This window comes from Myotis davidii, unplaced genomic scaffold (genome assembly GCF_000327345.1).
Source record: "Myotis davidii unplaced genomic scaffold, ASM32734v1 scaffold273, whole genome shotgun sequence".
Classification (NCBI taxonomy): Eukaryota; Metazoa; Chordata; class Mammalia; order Chiroptera; family Vespertilionidae; genus Myotis; species Myotis davidii.
In genome coordinates, this window is record NW_006286263.1 from 1166606 (window position 1) to 1186496 (window position 19891).

The following is a 19891-nucleotide window of genomic DNA, read 5'->3' on the forward strand; positions in this document are numbered from 1 at the left end:
TGATATCTCATTGGGGTTTTCATTTTCATTTCCCTGGTGATAGTGATGTTGAACATGTATTTATGCACCTGTTGACCTTTTGTGTATCTTCTTTAGAGATATATCTATTTGGGTCCTTTGCCCATTTTTAAAAAATTGAGTTGTTTATTCTGCTATTGAGTTGCCTAAGTATTTTAAATATTTTGAATATTAACCGCTTATCAAGTATGTGATTTGCAAATAGTTCTTCTCATTCCACAAGTTGTCTTTCACATGTTAATGGTGTATATTACTGTGCAGATCTTTTTATTTTGATGTAGTCACACTTGTTAACTTTAAATTTTATTGCTTGTGATTTAGGTATCATATCCAAAAATTTTTTTACCAAAGCCCATATCTAAAAGCTTTAATTATTGTTGTTTTCTTCTAGGATTTTCATGCTTTAGGACTTATATTTAAGTTTTTAGTACATTTTTATTTAAATTTTCTGTGAAGTATAAAATATGGGCCTAGTTTCATTTTATCACATGTGAATATTCAATTATTTCAGCATCACTTATTGAAAAAACTTACTTTTCTCTTCTGGGACTCTTGGATCCTTTGTCAAATATTAGTTTGCTTTTAATGCTTGGGTTTATTTCTAGGCTCTTGATTCTACTTCCATTGTTCTATTTGCCTGTTTTTATTCCAGGATCATACTCTTTGGTGACTATAGCTTTCTAGTGTAATGCCTCCCGCTTTGCTCTTTTTTTTTTTTTTTTTTAATCAGGATTTCTTTGGCTTTTCCAGGACTTTTGTGATTACTTATAAATTTAAAGAGTGTTTTTCTACTTCTGTAAAAATACTATTGGAATCTTGATGAGGATTACATTGAATTCGTACATTGCTATTGGTAACATTGACAATTTAATACTATTAATTCTTCCAATTCATGAATATAAGATACATTTCCATTTATATGTACTGGCTTTGATTTATTTCATCAATATCTTATAGTTTTCAAAGTAGAGATCTTTCACTTCCTTAGTTAAAGTATTCCTAATTTAATTTTTAAATGTTTTTATTTATTTTAAAGAGCAAGGAAGGGAGAGGGAGAGAGAGAAACATTGATGTGAAAGAGGTACATGAATTGGTTGTTTTCCATTGAACCCACCATGGGCATATGCCCTAACTGGCAATCAAACTGGTGACCCATTGTTACATGGGAAAATGCTCAACCAACTGATCCACACTGGCCAGAGCTTTATGCTATTATAAATGGGGACAATTTCTTTCTTTCTTTTTCATAAAATCTGTTTTTAATTTATAAAAAGGCTGCTGATTTTTGTATGTTAATTTTGCATTCTGCAATGTTACTAAATGAATTGATTAGAGCTAACGTTGTTATGGTTCAGTCTTCAGGATTTTCTATATATAAAATTATGTCATCTGCAAATAGAAAAGAGCTTACTTTCACTTTTCCAATACTGATACTTTTAATTTTTATTGCCTGATTAGTCTAGGTAGAACTTCTAGTGCAATATTGAATAGGAATGGTGAGAGTGGACACCCTTGCCTTGTTCTTGATGTTAGAAGATTTTTCAACCTTCCTCCATTCACCATGATGTTATATCTGGGCTTGACATACACAACTTTTATTATGTTGGAACATGTCCCTTCTATACCTAATTCATTAAACATTTTATCATAAATGGATGTTGAATTTCACAAATTCTTCTTCTGCATCTATTGAGATGATCATATGATTTTTTCTTTTGTTCTATTGGTATGATTTATCACACTGATTTTTCTGCATGTGTTGAATCATCTTTGCATCCCAGAGATAAGGCCAATTTGATCATGGTGAATGATCTTTTTAATGTGCTGCTGAATTTCGTTTGCTAGTCTTTTATTGAGAATTTTTGCAAATATATTTATCAGAGATACTGTCCTATACTGTTCTTTTCTACAGTGTCCTCTCCTGGTTTTGGTTTGAGGATAATCCCGGCCTTTAAAATGAGTTTGGGAATGTTGCCTCAACTTCAATTTTTGGACTAGTTTAAGAAGAATTGTTAATTATTTAAATGTTTAGTAAAATTCACCAGTGAAATCATCTGGTCCTGGGCTTTTCTTCACCAAGAGATTTTTAAAATTAGAATTACTAATTCAATATCTTTATTAGTGATTGGTTTATTCATATTTTTTATCTTTATGATTCAGTCTCAATAAGTTGTATGTTATAAGAATTCTTCCATTTTTTCTAGGATGTTTGTTGGCATGTAGTTGTTCATTGTAGTCTCTTATGATCCTTTGAATTTCTGTGGGATTGTTGATAATGTCTCCCTTTTCATTTATCATTTTGTCAATCTGGGTTCTTTTTTGTTTTTACCTTGGTTAGTCTAGCTAAGTGTTTATGAATTTTGTTTATCTTTTCAGAGAACACATTTTAAAATCACCCAATGTAGTAAAAATATTTTTGTGTATATGTGTACATCTGCATTTTAATTGTGCTTATACTATATATTTTATAGGTATAAATGTAATGTTTAAAAAACTTGAAATGCTTTTATCCAAGATCAATATATATTTATATATGTATATTATACTTCGTTTACCAAGAAAAAGGCACTAGAATCAATCCCCCTTTCAAAAATTATGGAATATATAAATACATGTAGTATCTTACTGACTGATGAAATATACAAATTATAATAAAAATCAGTTAACTAACTAAGAGTTGATAATGATGTAGATTCTCCCAATTGCTCAACCAGTCCAAGGTTATATAACTGACATTCAAGTTAATATATTGCACTGTACAAAACTCTTGAAATAACTATTGTATCTATCAAAAATTATCTCCCAAAAAACTCTTGAAATAACTATTGTATCTATCAAAAATTATCTCCCAAGCAACTTAAATAGTGGAAGCAATATTTAACAATGCTTTTTTAAATACAATACAAAGTATATCTGCCAATAATATGACTCAGTGCTAAGACCTTTGGACCTAAAACATACGTATATTTTAAATTTCATTGGCTCTTATGCAATAAAAGAACATCATAAAGTCACATTCTAATCTTTCTTGAAGTTATAAAAATTACTATTGTTTTATAAAAATACCAAGTATAGGAAAACATGTTGAAGAGCATGAAAGTCTTTCACTGACTATCATATATCACAAATATAAATATTATATAGGTCAAGTAAATATAAAGATTACTCCATATTTAGTTATTATTTTGCATCAGAAATCATTACATAACTTTTTTGCATATACCAAACTGTGTGTTGTAGTAGTAGAATAAGATAAGGTAAAAATATTAGAACCATTAACATGAATTCAACAATGAATTTGATTCTTTATTCATAAATATAATCTGGATAAACAATACAAACTAAAGTTGGTTAATTTTTAGACTAATAAAAATTTTTTACTTGTGTTTTAGTTGTTGCTAATTTATGTAAAATATAAAGACCATATTACATATTCCCTCGGTTTCCCTATGTTTTTGTTTATATTTTGAGCAGTCAACAATATTTAGCAATATGTAAATAATCAATAATATTTTAATAAGTATAATTCATTTTATGTAATAACATTATATTTATACCATGTAAGATTAAATTTAAAATAAAAGCAAATGCTATTTAATGGTTTAATAGCATTTGGTCTTATAGCTGTAGATGTACACATATGTAAATAACATATTCAAAATGAAAATTTTTATAATCTCTAAAATGTCAGATACATCCAAATACATATTTAGTAAGATATTCAAAACCTCACAATTTTATGTTAAGGACATTTACTTTCCTTTTGCAAGTCAGGCTGTTTCCACGGTAACAGCTGCTGGCACACAGAAACAGAATGTTTATAACTTTGATATTTCAGCTGTGCTGTCAGGTAGATGACGGAAATGTCATTTTTCAAAGAAGCACCTGCAGCTCTTGGTTTCCAACAGGTTTGCAGTATGTACACTTTAGCTCCTGAAGAAGTTGTAGTTCATAATGTTTCTGTATAAATCATAACTATGCCTGCTCTTAAAAGAGGCTTAATTACTCTAGGTCTATTTTAGAAAATGACTTTTTAAATGTAATAACTTATTTGAGATACCTTACAATTATAATGGTCTATAGAGCTCTCAAAGTGGCATGAGGGTAATTATCATGATAATTCCCCTTAAGTCAACACTTACTGAAGGTAGATTCCATCCTTTGTTCTGACACAGCATCTCTATTTAGAAGTTCATTTATCTTTGGTTGATAATTTATGGTTCTATCCAGAATGTTTCATTCTCAGTGGTAAGTCACAGCTGGGTAGTGGACACACATCTCCACACCCTTCACCCTCCTCAAGGCCCCCACTCCATCTAACAATTATCAAAACTTGCTGGCTTTTTGACACCAATAATCTGTGGTGCTTGACATATTGCTGCCAGAAATAGGCTATAAAGTGCTAATTTCATTGATTAAAAAATTCAGTGAAGTACTACTAAGATGGTCTCATTTCTTTCCATCAATGTATTTAGAAAATTTGCCATTGCCTACATATTGTCATCAGTGGAGACTGCAGTCAAGAAATAATGCGAAGGCTGAAATTTGGAAAGGCAGTAATGAAAGAATTAGAGAAGATCACCAAGGGCAAAGATGTGTCATTGGAGACCAAGGCAGAGCTCATCCACACTCACATTTTCAATTACTATATACAGTGATGAAGGATAATAGGAAAAAAAAAAGAGTTATTTGGCACATGGTGTTGGAGGAGAGCTCTGCAGATAGCCTGGACCACTGGAAAGATAAACACACAGGCCCTGGAGCCAATGAAGCCTGAAACATTGCTGTAGACAAAAATGACAAAACTACAGCTGACCTACTTTGGGCATAGCATGAGACAGCAGAGTTCTTTGGAAGAGACAAAAATACAGAAAAAAATAGAAGGCAGCAGTAAACGTGGAAGACCAAACATGGAATGGATTTGTTTCATAAAAGAGGACACAGGCATGATTCTTTAGTAGCTGAGCAGGCTGCTGAGGACGGGGCATTGTGGACATCACTCATTCTTAGGGTCGTCAGGAGTTGGAAGCAACTCAACAGCGCGTAACACACACAAATATTGTCAATGACCCAAAAAAGTAAAGTGAAACAGAGAGGAACTGTGATAAATAAGGAATTTTCTCAAATTAAAATTTTAAGATTTAATTTTCAATTTGAGAAAATATGGCATTAAAATGATATTCATAAAGAATAAAATAAATGATATAAAAAATCCAACAAAATGAACTAAAGAGTTCACAGATTAGGCTAGTACTTCAGTATTACAAAAGTCACACAGAACCCGTAAACTTATTACCAAGAAAGCAGTCTACTCAGCTGACCATAATAAACTATGGTTGTTTTTAATGAGAATTTATTTGCTAAGGGCAAAGTGATCAATTTTCAGTAATTGATGGTAACTTACTGAGCAACTACTGCATGCAAGAAATTATCAGGCTATTGGATAATAGAAAATAATTAAAGAGAAAATAGCACTAATTAATAATTAATCCAAAAGTTTACATATGTACCTGAGCCATCTCAAGGATTTTCATTAAAAATAGTGTGACCAATGACAGAGGAATGGCGACATGAGAGATCCCCTTGATTTCTCCCTCCGAAATTTCAGCAAGTTAGTCAGCTATAATTCAACAAAGCATTCCCTGCTCAACATACAGACATGCCTAAGAGATCTGCACATTGAGAATCTAAAAGTTGGCAAACAGAAATAAACAGGAGGTGAGAAGGGAGGAGAACGCAAAAGGCCAACCAATGCAGCGCAGCAACCAGGTGCTTGCAGGTGGGTTCAGCCCCGAGAGGGGATGAAGCTGATGACAGCTGGCGTTTTCCTCAGCCAGGAGGAGCAGGGTCTCAGTGGGCACTCCAGGAAGGAGTGGTATGAATTACTGCTGAGCCAGCGAAGTAACAGGTCAAGGATTTTGCTACAACTGTCCCTTGTCAAATGGTTGGTGTTCCAAACAAAGAAAATGGGCCACAGAGCCCTGCCTTCCCTTAGACTTCCAAAACTCACCTCCCATCACCATTGTTGTTCAGTTATGGAGCACATTATCGGCAAACCTGAGAAATATCACTGCAGAATTGTTATTTCCCACTGTGCCTGACCCCCAGTTGGGGCACATGGAAGAAGGCATTTCCTCAACCTGTACCATTCCGAGGGCAACATTACCTGATAGCAAGACAGACCCCACCCCCAAGCAGCACGATCGTGCTGACAGTGGCCTTGGAGATGTACTTCGGGATTTCACAGAGATGAAAAATATGAGATTCCCTGCCCCCTACTATAAAGAAATAGAAATACCTCTTCATAGAAATTTGCTAGAGAAGTGCCAACACATAGATGCCAACGTAGAAGAGGAGCCAATCAAAAACCAAGAATAACCAGGTAGTGAGGCAGGTCAGAAAGATAATAAAAAATCTCCAGAAAGCAATGTGTGAGATAAATGACAGAGAATTCAGTTTGCAGTGCTGAAAATTCTTATAAGATGCAAGAAAACACAGACAAGCAATTTAATGCACCGAGAAAACAAATGAATGAACAAAGCTAGTACTTGACCAAAGAGTTTAAAATATTTTAATCTATAGATTCAATGCAATTTCTATTAACATACTTTACAGACAGATCTAGAACAAATACTCCAAAAAGTTACATGGAACCAAAGTAGACCCTGAATGTCCACAGCAATCTTGAGAAAGAAAGAAAAACGTTGGAAGAAACACAATACCAGATACCAAGTTATACTATAAAGCCACTGTAATTAAAACAGCCCGGTTCTGACGCAGGAACAGGCATACAGATCATTAGAACAGAACAGAGACCTCAAAATAGACCCAAGCCATTATACTCAATTAATATTTGACAAAGGAGGCAAGAGCATACAATGGAGTCAAGACAGTCTATTCAATAAATGGTGTTGGGGAAATTAGACAGGTACATGCAAAAAAATGAAAATAGACCACCAACTTACACCATACACAAGAATAAACTCAAAATGGATAAAAGACTTAAGTGTAAGTTGTGAAACCATAAAAATCCTAGAAGAAGTCATAGGCAGCAAAATCTCAGACACCTCTTATGGTAATATGTGTGCCAATACATCTCCTAGCATAAGGGAAACAAAGGAGAAAATAAGCAAATGGGATTACATAAAAATAAAAATAAACTACTGCACAGCAAAAGAAACCATAAACCAGCATTTCTCAACCTGTGGGTCATGACCCCTTTGGCGGTCGAACAACCCTTTCACAGGGGTCGCCTAAGACCATCCTGCATATCAGATATTTACATGACAATTCATAACAGTAGCAACATTAGAGTTATGAAGTAGCAACGAAAATAATTTTATGGTTGGGTCACAACATGAGGAACTGTGTTTAAAAGGCCAGAAGGTTGAGAACCACTGCCATGAACAAAATGAAGAGGGAGCCCACTTTATGGGAGAACACATATGCCAAAATATATAAGGAACTCATACAACTTAACAAAAGGAAAACAGCCGAGACTGGTTTGGCTCAGCGGATAGAGCGTCGGCCTGCGGACTGAAGGGTCCCAGGTTCGATTCCGGTCAAGGGCATGTACCTGGGTTGCGGGCACATCCCCAGTAGGAGATGTGCAGGAGGCAGATGATCGATGTTTCTCTCTCATCGATGTTTCTGGCTCTCTATCTCTCTCCCTTCCTCTCTGTGAAAAATCAATAAAATATATTTAAAAAAAAAAAGAAAGAAAACAAACAATCCAATTTAAAAAAAAAATGGGCAAATGATCTAAATGAACACTTCTCCAAAGCAGACGTACAAATGGCCAAGAGACAAATGAAAAATTTTTCATAATCGCTGATCATCAGAGCAATGTAAATTAAAACAACAATAAGGTACCACCTCACACCTGTCAGAATGGCTACCATCAACAAATCAACAAATGACAAGTGCTGGTGAAGATGTGGAGAAAAGGGACCCTGGTGCACTGCAGGTGTTAATTCAGACTGGTGCATCCACTATGGAAAACTGTATGGAGTTTCCTCAAAAAATTAAACATTGAACTGCTATTTGTCCCAGTGTTCCCACTTGTAGGAATAAACCCAAAGAAACCAGAAACACCAATCAGAAAGAATATATGCACCCATATGTCCATAGCAGCACAATTTACAATAGCTAAGTTCTGAAAGCAGCCCAAGTGTCCATGCATGAGGAGATGAGTGGATAAAAAAGCTGTGGTACATTTATACCATGGAATATTATGCGGCCTTAAAAAAGAATGATATCTTACCCTTTGAGACAGCATAGATGGACCTGGAGATGATTATTCTAAGTAAAATAAGCCCGTCAGGGAAAGACAAGTATCACACAGTCTCACGCATATGTGGAATCTAGAGAACAAGATAAACTTATGAAAAAAACAGATCCAGAGACAGAGAAATATGAAACAGGCTGTCGAATCTCAGAGGGCAGGTGGGGGTGTGTGAGTGTGTGGGAAGAGATTAATGAAAGAATTTACATGCATATATGCATGACCCCTGGACACAGACAATAGTGTGGTGAAGGCCTGGGGTGGGGCGGTAGGTAGGGGCTAAAAGGAGTTAATGGTGGGAAAAAGGGGACATCTGTAATATTTCCAACAATAAAGATAAGTCACTTTTGTAGATGACATGACTCTGTACATAGTAAACCCTAAACACTCCACCAAGACACCATTAGAAACAATACACAAATACTGTAAATTTGCAGAATATAAATCAGTATACAAAAATACACTGCTTTCCAGCGTATTAACAATAAAATTTCAGAAAAAAGATTCCTTTTGCAACTGCAAACAAAATAATAAAATATCTAGGAATAAACTTATGAAAGGATGTGAAAGACCTTTATACTGAAAACTATAAAACATTATTAAAAGAGATTGAAAAAGATACAACAAATTGGAAAGCTATTTTGTGTTCATTGATTGGAAGAATCAACATATTTAAAATGGCTATATTACACATAGTAATATACAGATGCAATGCAATCTCCGTCAAAATCCCAATGTTATTTTTCTAAAGAAATAGAACAAAAAATATCAGATTTTCATGGAACCAGAGAAAACCTCTAGTAACCAAAGCAATTCTGAGGGAGAAAAAAAGCTAGAGGTATCACCCTACCTGGCTTCAAACTATTCTACAAATCTATGATAATCAAAACAGATGGTATTGCAGAAAAAGAGACAAACAGATCAATGGAATAAAGTTGAGAGCCCAGAAATAAAACCACATGTATATAGGCAGATACTTTTCAACAAAGGAGCCAGAAACACAAAATGGAAAAAAAGAAAGCCTCTTCAATAAATGGTGCTGGGAAAATTGAATGAAATGAATGCAAAAGAATGAAACTAGACTACAATCTGTCCCCAGGTATAAATATTAATTCCAAGTAGATCAAAGTCCTAAATAAAGGAAGGGCGGTAATGAAAGAATTACATTTAAGAAGAGGATAGTTGCTACAGCACAAACACAGAGTAAAACAGGGGAAGGGATGAAGAATTCTGCAGTTTTACTCTGAGCAGGCAGGTTTTGATCTCACTGGGAGCAACATTTGAGTAAAGACTTGAAAGTAGTGAAAGTGTGAACCCAGGAGTCTGAGAGAAAAATACTCCTGGCAAAGGGAAGAGCCAGTGCTTTTCTCATTAAGAAAGCACACAATGAAAAATTAAATAATGATTTTACTCATTGTTCCATCATCAACCTTCCTTGTAAGCTGAATCTTTTAGTTAAATGTCAGAGTATCCATAACAACATTATCTATACTAATAAAAGAGTATATAGTCATGACACCCTCACACTGTGACGCCCTCACACCATAACAACACAGCACCAGGATGCTGCGTGCACAGCAGGCACACGCGGGTGGGCGGGGCTGTGTGAGCTGTGAGGTGGGTGGAGACTTGACACTTTGTCCCCATAGCAGGAACTTGACCAGGAGGTGCACTGGGGAGCAGATGGCGGCTGCCACTGTCCAGGGCCAACCCACGGCTCAGGCAAGCCATGGATGGTGGCTGTCGCTGCGAGGGCCCAAGGCTTAGGCAACAAGGGCCAGGCCAAGGCTCAGGTAGCCTTGCAGCCAGCAAGTGGCAGCAGCAGAGGCATGATGGGAGTGTCACCTTCCCCTGATTGCCAGGTCACATCCTGCAGAGGGAGGTCAGACTGTGGCTTAGGCCTGTTCCCCACTGGGAGATGACCTAAGCCAGCTGTGGGCAAACTACGGCCCGTGGGCCGGATCCGGCCCGTTTGAAATGAATAAAACTAAAAAAAAAAAAAAAAAAAAAAAGACCGTACCCTTTTATGTAATGATGTTTACTTTGAATTTATATTAGTTCACACAAACACTCCATCCATGTTTTTGTTCCGGCCCTCCGGTCCAGTTTAAGAACCCATTGTAGCCCTCGAGTCAAAAAGTTTGCCCACCCCTGGAAGCCATCAGTAGGACATCCCCTGAGGGCTCCTGGACTGTAAGAGGGTGCAGGCCAGGCTGTGGGACGCCCCCCGCCCCCCCGCAAGCAACAATTTTCATGCACTGGGCCTCTAGTATAATTGTAATGAAGTACAGCAGTATTTTAATAATACTCCTATTTGAATGAATTGATTTTTACTGCTGTAGTTTTGTTCAACCCACATTTTGTGCATTATTTTATATAAACCACATTAACAAATAGAACTCTGTGCATATGAAGATGCTCTGGAACTTGGTATGTAATGAAAAAGAAAACCACATACAATTTTTGCAAAGTCATTGGGGGCAAGTACTATCAAAGTTAATAGAACACCCTATTCCATTCATGCACTGACTCTTAAAGGCAGGTTAAAATATTATTAATAATAATTGGTACTAAGAATGTCAGAAGAAATGTAAAATAGCAGTCATGTAGGATATTTTAGAAATTTTTTCTTGGCTTTAAAGTCTATTTTTTGAAAATAGGAGATAATAGAGATGTATCATTAAAGATATCAAGTTTCAGTAAAAAACGTGTGCCACTTATCCATCAGTTAATACAGCTGTTGTTAACATTATTAACATAGCTCTTTACAGGTCTATTCCATACTAGATAGGCATATAAGTATTGGGTCTGTTTATCCTGAATGACTTAATTCTTTTAAAACTCTAATTTAGTGTCCATGCATTTATCTTTCCTGAGTGAGTTGAAAGAAGGAACAGAGGACATAATTAATAATATTTACAACCTCCTTATCAACCTGATAATTTAAAATATTATTCAAGATTTGTATTTTTTCTAGAAGTGCATTTTGGTTTTGTCAATCTTAATAAGATATTATAAATTTAATGGCACTCACTCTATTAATAATTCATTCTGGGTGTGTTAGTTTATGATAAGTGACATAGTGGTTATGATAAGTGACATAGTGGAATATATGCGTTAAAATAGTCTTTAGATGTAATATAGTCTAAGCACTAGCCCACATTTCATGTCTAATTTCTCTGTCAAAGATGATTTCAATTCTCTTTGAACACTTCTTGAATAAGAGACCTCACTTTCTTGAATAATAATCTATTCAATGTGGAAATATTCTGATTGTTTGAAATATCTTCTATGATGTTGAGATCTAATGGATATCCAGAACACCTGTGCACTTAATTACAAAAAAATTACATAAGTTTCCAATTGTTAGAATAAGTTAGTATAAGTTTTCTTTCATATGAAAACATTTTAAGCTAAAAGGCAATTTACAATCTTCACAATTCAGGTGAACTATTTCCACACTGTATAACAGATATTTTCAACCTTTTCATCTCAAGGCACACATAAACTAATTGCTAAAACTCTGTGGCACTCCAAAAAATTTAATATAAGTATCACATGATCTCACTCATATGTGGAATATAATCAACAAAATAAACTGATGAACAAAATAGGTCCAGAAACTTAGAAGTGCAGAACTGATGACTTTCAGAGGGAAGTTTGGGGTGGTGGGTGGGTGAGGAGTGATTAACAGGGGAACTTATATGCATACTAGAGGCCCAGTGCACAAAATTCATGAGGGGAGCGGGGGAAGGGGTCCCTCAGCCAGGCCTGTACCCTCTTGCAAGCCGAGACCTTTCGGGGGATGTGTGACTGCCGGTTTAGGCCCAATCCCTGTGGGATCTCCTAACTGCTCACCTGCCTGCCTGATCACCCCTAACTGCCTCTGCCTGCCTGTCTGATTACCCCTAACCACTCGCCTGCCTGCTTGAATGCCCCTAATCGCCTCTGCCTTGCTCCCTCCCCTCCTGCAGCTTCATCTGGAAGGTCATCCAGAAGGACATCTGGAATGATGTCTGGAAGGTCGTTCTTCTGTCTGGTCTAATTAGCATATTATGCTTTTATTATTATAGATAAGGACACAGACAATATAGCGGTGAAGGCCTGGGAGAGGTGGGTGTGAGGTAGAAGGGGTTATTGGGAAAAACAAACAATGACTAAATAGTCAGGTACTACATGTTTTATAAATTCTTACCGACCACAGGTTGAAAATTGTTGCTTTATAATAAATATTTTTGTAAGAGTACTCAGATTCATTCTGCTCATCTAAATCAGGGACTAAGTGAGGTTCATAAAATGTTATTTTATGTGCTTTGCAAATTGTTTCACAAGTAAAGATGTGTATTTTTACCTAGTATCACAAGTAGACCATAAGGCATCTAAAGAACAAGGATGCTATCTTGTTTTGCTTTGCACACTTACATGATGACACATTGGCTAATATACACTAGGTATTCAAGTAATCTTTTAAAAAAGACCATTTTAAAAGCTATCAGCAATATTTAGAATTAAACACTGTACCCCAGCTCTGGTCTACCCAGATAATAATAAACTATAACTCCCTTGATTGAGTCTTAGTTTTCTATTTTCTAAACTTACTATATTCTTCACATGTATATGTTTCTAAATACAGTGTCATGCTGGGAGTTTATATTGATTCTTTTCATATGAAATCAATTAAATAAATTAAATGTGGTCTTCTCTATGCAATTAGTTGAGAATGTTTTAATGTTGTAATAACATTTATTTAATAAATTAAAGAAAAAATAAACATTGGCTGATTTTCTGCCAGACTTGTTAATGTATTTTTTTTCTGCGATTCTAATCACACATCAATATACATTGATAAATCTTTATTGGAAATTTGACGTGTTCATCATATGTGTCATATGGTTGTTTCAGTGCATTTCACAAAATGTTTCAAAAAGCATTTTCAATACAGATGCAGGAAATTTGGCACAACACAAATTACATTGGATATGAAGTTAAAAAACTTGAATTCTATTTACTTCCATTTCTGTTCCTTGAACATAATGACATTTTAGGCAATACAAAATATTTTAAATTATCATTATATTAATTTGTGAATGAGGATAAAATAGTATCTTATTGAGTGGTTATGATGTTTCAATGAGATGTTGTGGATATAGTACTCAGAATGTAGGTATTAGTGTGCAAATAATGGTTGTTTAAAAAAATCAATAGCTATCTTAAACATTGTCTTGATTTTTTCTTTTATCTTTCTAATGTCAAATAAGGTGTTTACAATTTTCTCAGTTTTCTTTCTATGATGTTTCAATATCAATGCCTTTATCTCCTTTAATCTCTTTACTTGTCTTCCTGTCCTTTCACACTCACCATAATGATTTCATGATAACAACTGATTTGTTTTTAGTATTTGAGAATGTAGTACATCTGAACATTAATACTATGTACATTTTTACTTAGCTTATCTATCAAGGAATTTAATTTGCTTTTTATAAGGTGGCTTTAATATATAATACTTTAAAATTATTCTCCATATTAGCTCTACAAAGGAAGAACAAATATGTAAAACCTATAGTTTTATCCATCTGATATTATTAACATTAAATCAACTTGGACAAGCAGTGAATCTGTATCTATTACTTTTCTTTGAATACCTAAACTTATCAATATCAATATACTTTGAAGAATAAACTTTCTTCAAATAGTTCATATGAATTGTGAAGTAATACAATATAAGTAGCCATCTGTTTAGCAACACTAGGAAATGACTTATTTGCTTACTGAGAAGGATATCTATGTGAAGACAACTTAGCTTATTATTCGGTTTTGTGCCTTTTAAAATAATTTGATTTTTTTAAATATATATATATATATTTCAGAGAGGAAGGGAGAGGGAGAGAGAGATAGAAACACCAATGATGAGAGAGAATCACTGATCAGCCTCCTACTACACACCCCCTACTGGGGATTGAGCCTACAACCTCAGCATGTGCCCTTGACTGGAATCGAACCTGGGACCCTTCAGTCTGCAGGCTGACACTATATCCATTGAGATAAACCAGCTAGGGACATTTGATTTTTAGAGACATTTCATTGTGTACCAAGAACAGAAATGGAGAATATTTTGGGGGGAAAATCTATGTATTTACTAATATATTTGGATTTTGCAAATGCACTGGTGAATACTTACCATCAAATGAATAATATTATTAAATGTTAAAAATGTGATGTTAGTTTAACATTATAATGTGTGGAATTCCACATGGAAACAGTGTAATGGAGGCGTGCACACCCAAAATACATACCTCTAATTTAGTACTCTGTAATTTTGAAGAAAAAATAAAAACAGCAGAAAAGGGGCAATAACAGTATTAAGAAATAATTAAAAATAGAGTATTATATCATCAGTTAATATATATTAACAGTAAAATACATATTTACTCAATAATTAAATACTAAGACTGAAACAAAAGGCAGAAGTAAGTTTTTCACATTATTATGAACTCCAGCCAACTATGCAATTTTAATAAACTACCAAAATAATAAATGTCCTTGTAGTATGTGGAATACTAAAAGAAGAGCCCAAATCAACATACATTAAGGATAAATCATTTTATATATGAAATTAGGCAATTGATAAAAGACTATCTAGAAAACAACTTTTGAGATATTTAAATCGAGGGAGATATTATTTTCAATGTTCAATCAACCTGAAAGCTGTTTCAGGCTGGTTTCTCAACAAAGGTGGAGGGGGTGTGATGTAGAGTTAGTGTTTGATGGACACGGTTTCAATAGGCAAAACTGCAAAACTTCTGGAGATATTTGGTGATGATGTTTGTACAACAATACAAATGTACTCAATGCCATAGAACTGTACATTTTAAATAATTAAAATGTTAAATTGTTGTGTATAGTTAATCAAAATTTAAAAAGCAAAGTCTAGAATTATTAACTCACAGTCTGCTTCTAATATTGCTTTGTATTTGAAATATTTATACAGAGGCCTTCATCACTTACCAATGAATATCTTAGAATCTCTCAAACATCTAAACTATTAGTAGTATTGCCTTCTTATTTTAATTTTACCAAAGAGAGATAGTATTGTAGGTGATGTCTAAATTAGGTTAGAAGGTCACTTGCTTGAAAATCTTGTTCTAGGATGAATTTCAATGAACAAGGCACACATATGTGTGCATGTATGTGTGTGACTGTTGACACCTTCAGAAGCTGGAGTAACAGTATTTTGACCCCTTCTATATTTCTCCAATTAATAGTACTCTACAATCATTCAAATCACCATTAAGATAATTAACTTTAATATATTTCAATAGTATTGCCCCAAATTAAAATGTTGATAAACATGTCGTATGTATAGAGATGACTGTGTTAATGTCTATACAAATAGAATACCTAACATCATCTGTAATTGAAGACTAAATCTTTATTGTCCTGGCACTTAGTCTCAGAATTTACATGATGGATATAAAAAGGAAAATACTGCATTTTTGTCTGGATATATCTGCTCTTTATTAGGAATTGGAGCTTTACATCACACATGAAGGTTATAAAATTTAAATATACTTTTTCTTTTTTATTGTTTAAGGTATTACAAATAGTAGTACATATGACTCTTTTTATACTTTTATTGTAACAAAATTCTCCAACCTCCATAGTTATTCATCCAATGGTTATATAATTAAGAAAATTCAGTATGGAAGACATGGAGAAATATCTGTGACAACTAGGAAGTGGTAATATACTCAAAAGTTTACTCCTAGATTAGTAATTAAGTAGTGTTTACATGATTATTTTTAAGTTCAATAAACACTGCACATAATTTAATAAAGTGGTTGTTGAACTTATAATAGTTTAGCATTTCCTTCCACATTAATGTCATCTTTAAACCCAGATATTGGAAAAAGCAAGGAGAATATTGTATGAGTTAATGTGTTTTAATCCATAAAATTTCAAGCACGAAATTTGGCTTTTAAGTGATTCCTAAATTTTTTAAAACTTATTATTCAAAAGTAGGAGGAATCACCCTTATTTATGTAAGTATGAAAAATGGCACTGTCACTAATTAAATAATTTCCCCCTAAAGTCTTTATACTTCTTGATAAGAATCCACCTAAATTTTAAAATTGCTTCTGTATTGGCTTTAAATAATGAAATTCCCACAGACTATTATAGCACATGCACTGGTGCAATTTAACACAGGTTAACATATTGTAATATTTGTTTCATACCTTGTGGATACGATGTGAAGTTAAAGCTCACTTTGTGTTACCCTTCAGTGCCATTTTTCCTCTCATCCACCTCAGATGCAATCATTCTCACAAATTGGTGTAATCACTCTTATCCATATTTTTACATTTTATATGGACTTCAAATTTTTATAATAGCATTTTGGTGTGTTCAACTTTATATATATAGTACCATGCTAGATAAAAATTATTTTTACTTATTTCTTATCAATATGCATAGTTGGGAAGCTTTACTGATTTTCATACTATTATTAAATCATGTGTATAAACTACTTATTTCCCTATCAATGCTGCATTGAATAAACCCATGCAGGTCTCTGTGGACATTTATAACAGACTTCAAAGACTACACATACCGGGAGAATTGTGGAGGCAGAACGCAGGCATTTTCTACTTTAGTGGGTATTTTTAAACTTGTGCTGCTAAAATTTTATCCAAGTTTAAATTTAGTACACATGCTTTTCACTGCTGTGTTTTGCTGATTCTTTGTAGGATCGATGCTATTCTTTTGACTAGCTGATGTGTTTTCATATGTTGTATTTTTTTATATGTATTCAAATTGTACTTCTGTCATTATTTAGACACTCCTTTTAAATATCAAATTCTATCAGGAGTATATGAAGGGAGGTTCACTTCCTCCAATATGTTCTTAAAAAGGCAGAGTGCAGTGTTTCAAATGCCTTCGCTCAGTTCCGCAGTTCAACTTTCTATTAAAGCATTTTCAATGTCGATGCTGAAATTTTGGAAGGATCATCACTCTATTTTTTTTTTTTTTATTATTTTAGAGAGAGGAAGAGAGCAGGATAGAGAGATAGAAACATCAATGAGAGAGAAACATTATCAACCAGCTGCCTCCCCCCACTGGAGATTGAGCCTGCTACCTAGGCTCTGACCAGGAATCTAAGCTGGGATCTCTTGATTTTTGGGTCATTGCTCAACCACTGGGCATACAGTCTGAGCATCACTCAATATTTGTCTGTGTTGAGTATATCATGACAATAGCTGAACACCTATTTAATGGCAATTATGAATCCCAACTCGTGATCCAGATTCAAAAGAAGTTCCTCCAATGGTTAAACAGTCTCCTGTTCAATACCTCTTTAACACTATTAAATAGCTTTCTGGGTTTTGTACTTTGGCATGTTCTTAATTATATCATACTAGTGGCCCAGTGCACAAAATTCATGCATGGCGGGGCGGTGGGGGGTGGGGAGTTCCCTCAGCCATCCTGCATCCTCTCCAACCGGGGACATCCCTCTCACAATCTGAGACCACTGGCTCCTAACCAGTCACCTGCCTGCCTGCCTGATCGTCCCTAACCTCTCTGCCTGCCTGCCTAATCCCCTGCCGGCCTGACCTTGTCCCCAACTGCCTTCACCTCCTGGCCTAATCTCCCCTAACTGCCTCTGCCTCGGCCCCCACCATCATGGCTTTGTCCAGAAGGAAGTTGGACGTCTGGAAGATGGCCAGTCAACCTGGTATAATTAGCATGTTACCCTTTTTTTAGTATAGATAGATTATATAGGATAGAATTGCTTAAATGGAGGGGGGAGACCTATTACAGCAGGAGGAGATGCTCTTGGCAGATAAAAATACAAAATCCCTATATCTGGACTGATAGCCAGCTATATGCACTATACTGCCAAACCAGTCATTAAAAAATTGAACCATTTGCTTAAACCTTACACCAAACAGCTATTGCCCTTAAAACTTCTCCTCAGCCCCCACCTTAGGTTCTGCCTTCGCAGTTCCCCCAGATTAAGTTCTGATTGTTTGGTTTCTATACCAGTCAGCATCAAAAGCTCTGCCTTCTAGGCAGCCATTGGCTCCTCACAGTTCAGCCAGATTTGGTTCTGATTGGTCGGCTTCTATGCTAGTCAGCATCAAAAGCTCTGCCTCCTGGGCAGCCATCTTGTGAGGGTGTGGAGGTTAATTTGCATATTACCTCTTTATTATATAGGATTCACTGTGTTGCACATTCCAGTTGAAAAGCAAGTCATTTTTTTTTCAAACACAAGGTAGATCATGGTTATCCTTATGTTGTGGGAAATCCAAACATATTCTTTAGTTGTTTCTTGACATTAGCTTTTAGTTTAGATTTTTTTTATTCAGTTTAGGAGGGGATTGGTAACTGACTGTTTAATTGGTCAGGGATTTCTTTTTGGTGAGATAAAAATGTTCTGGCATAAGATAGCAGTAATCATTGTACAACATCATAAATATGTTAAGAATCCTCAATTGTCTACTTTAACCAAAATGGTAAAATTTTTAAAGTTATGCAAATTTTATCTCAAAAAATTTTTTAAAGAATTTATTTTTTGCTGGAACATGAAGAAAAAAGAAAAAAACAGAATATTATAGTCAGACAACTATGGTCCATATAGCTGACTAAATTCTTGAATTTAGTCTTAAAGAAGTTGAAATGGGACACTGATGGAAGATTGCAAGCCATGAAATGGCTCATGCTGAAAGCCACTTTAAATATCATTAGTTGTTCTGTGGATACTGGGCTATGGCAAGGGGGGAATAAAATTAGTTACTCTGATTAAAAGGCTGTTGCAGTTGTCTTGCAAAAGATGATAGTATCTTACCCCAGGGTTTTAACAGAAAATGTGGTAACATTTAGAAAATGTTTATAAGATTTAGCTAAGGCCAATCAGTGATTGTCTCAGGATATTTGGGACTCAAACCCCTATTAGGTCCAGAGGCTAAAATGATTGTATGAGAGCTTATAGTGTTTATTAAGGAAGTACAGGATCCACATTGTCTGGAACTATACAGCTAAGCCTTATCCAAATGCTTGGCAAGAAATATTGACACTGATAGTAAGAAAATTATTCTGTATAAGAAAAATATTTTTGCACTTAACAAAAAACACATTGATTTCCATAAAATTGAGGAGATAAGGAATATAACTAGGCATTCTAAGACTCATAAGTATCTACAGTAATAAAAGAGAAAAATGGTAATTGGCTTACAAAGCTACCCTTTTCATTGGCTAATCAGGGCTATATGCAAATTAACTGCCAATTCAGATGGCAGTTAACTGACAACAAAGATGGTGGTTAATTTGCATATGTAGGCACAATGCAGGGAGGCGAAAGGGAAAGCAGGAAGAAGCCCCCTGCCACTGACAGTGATCGGAAACCCATGGGGGCGCTAAGAGCTGGAGGGCAGGGTAAAGGCGGCCCTGGGGCCACCTTAGCCCTGCCCCCCAGCCCTGATCAGAGAATCAGGCGCCTTTGCCACCTTGGCCAGTGATAGCAGGAAGTAGGGGTGGAGCCAGCGATGGGAGCTGGGCACGGTCGAAGCTGGCAGTCCTGGGAGCTAGGGGCCC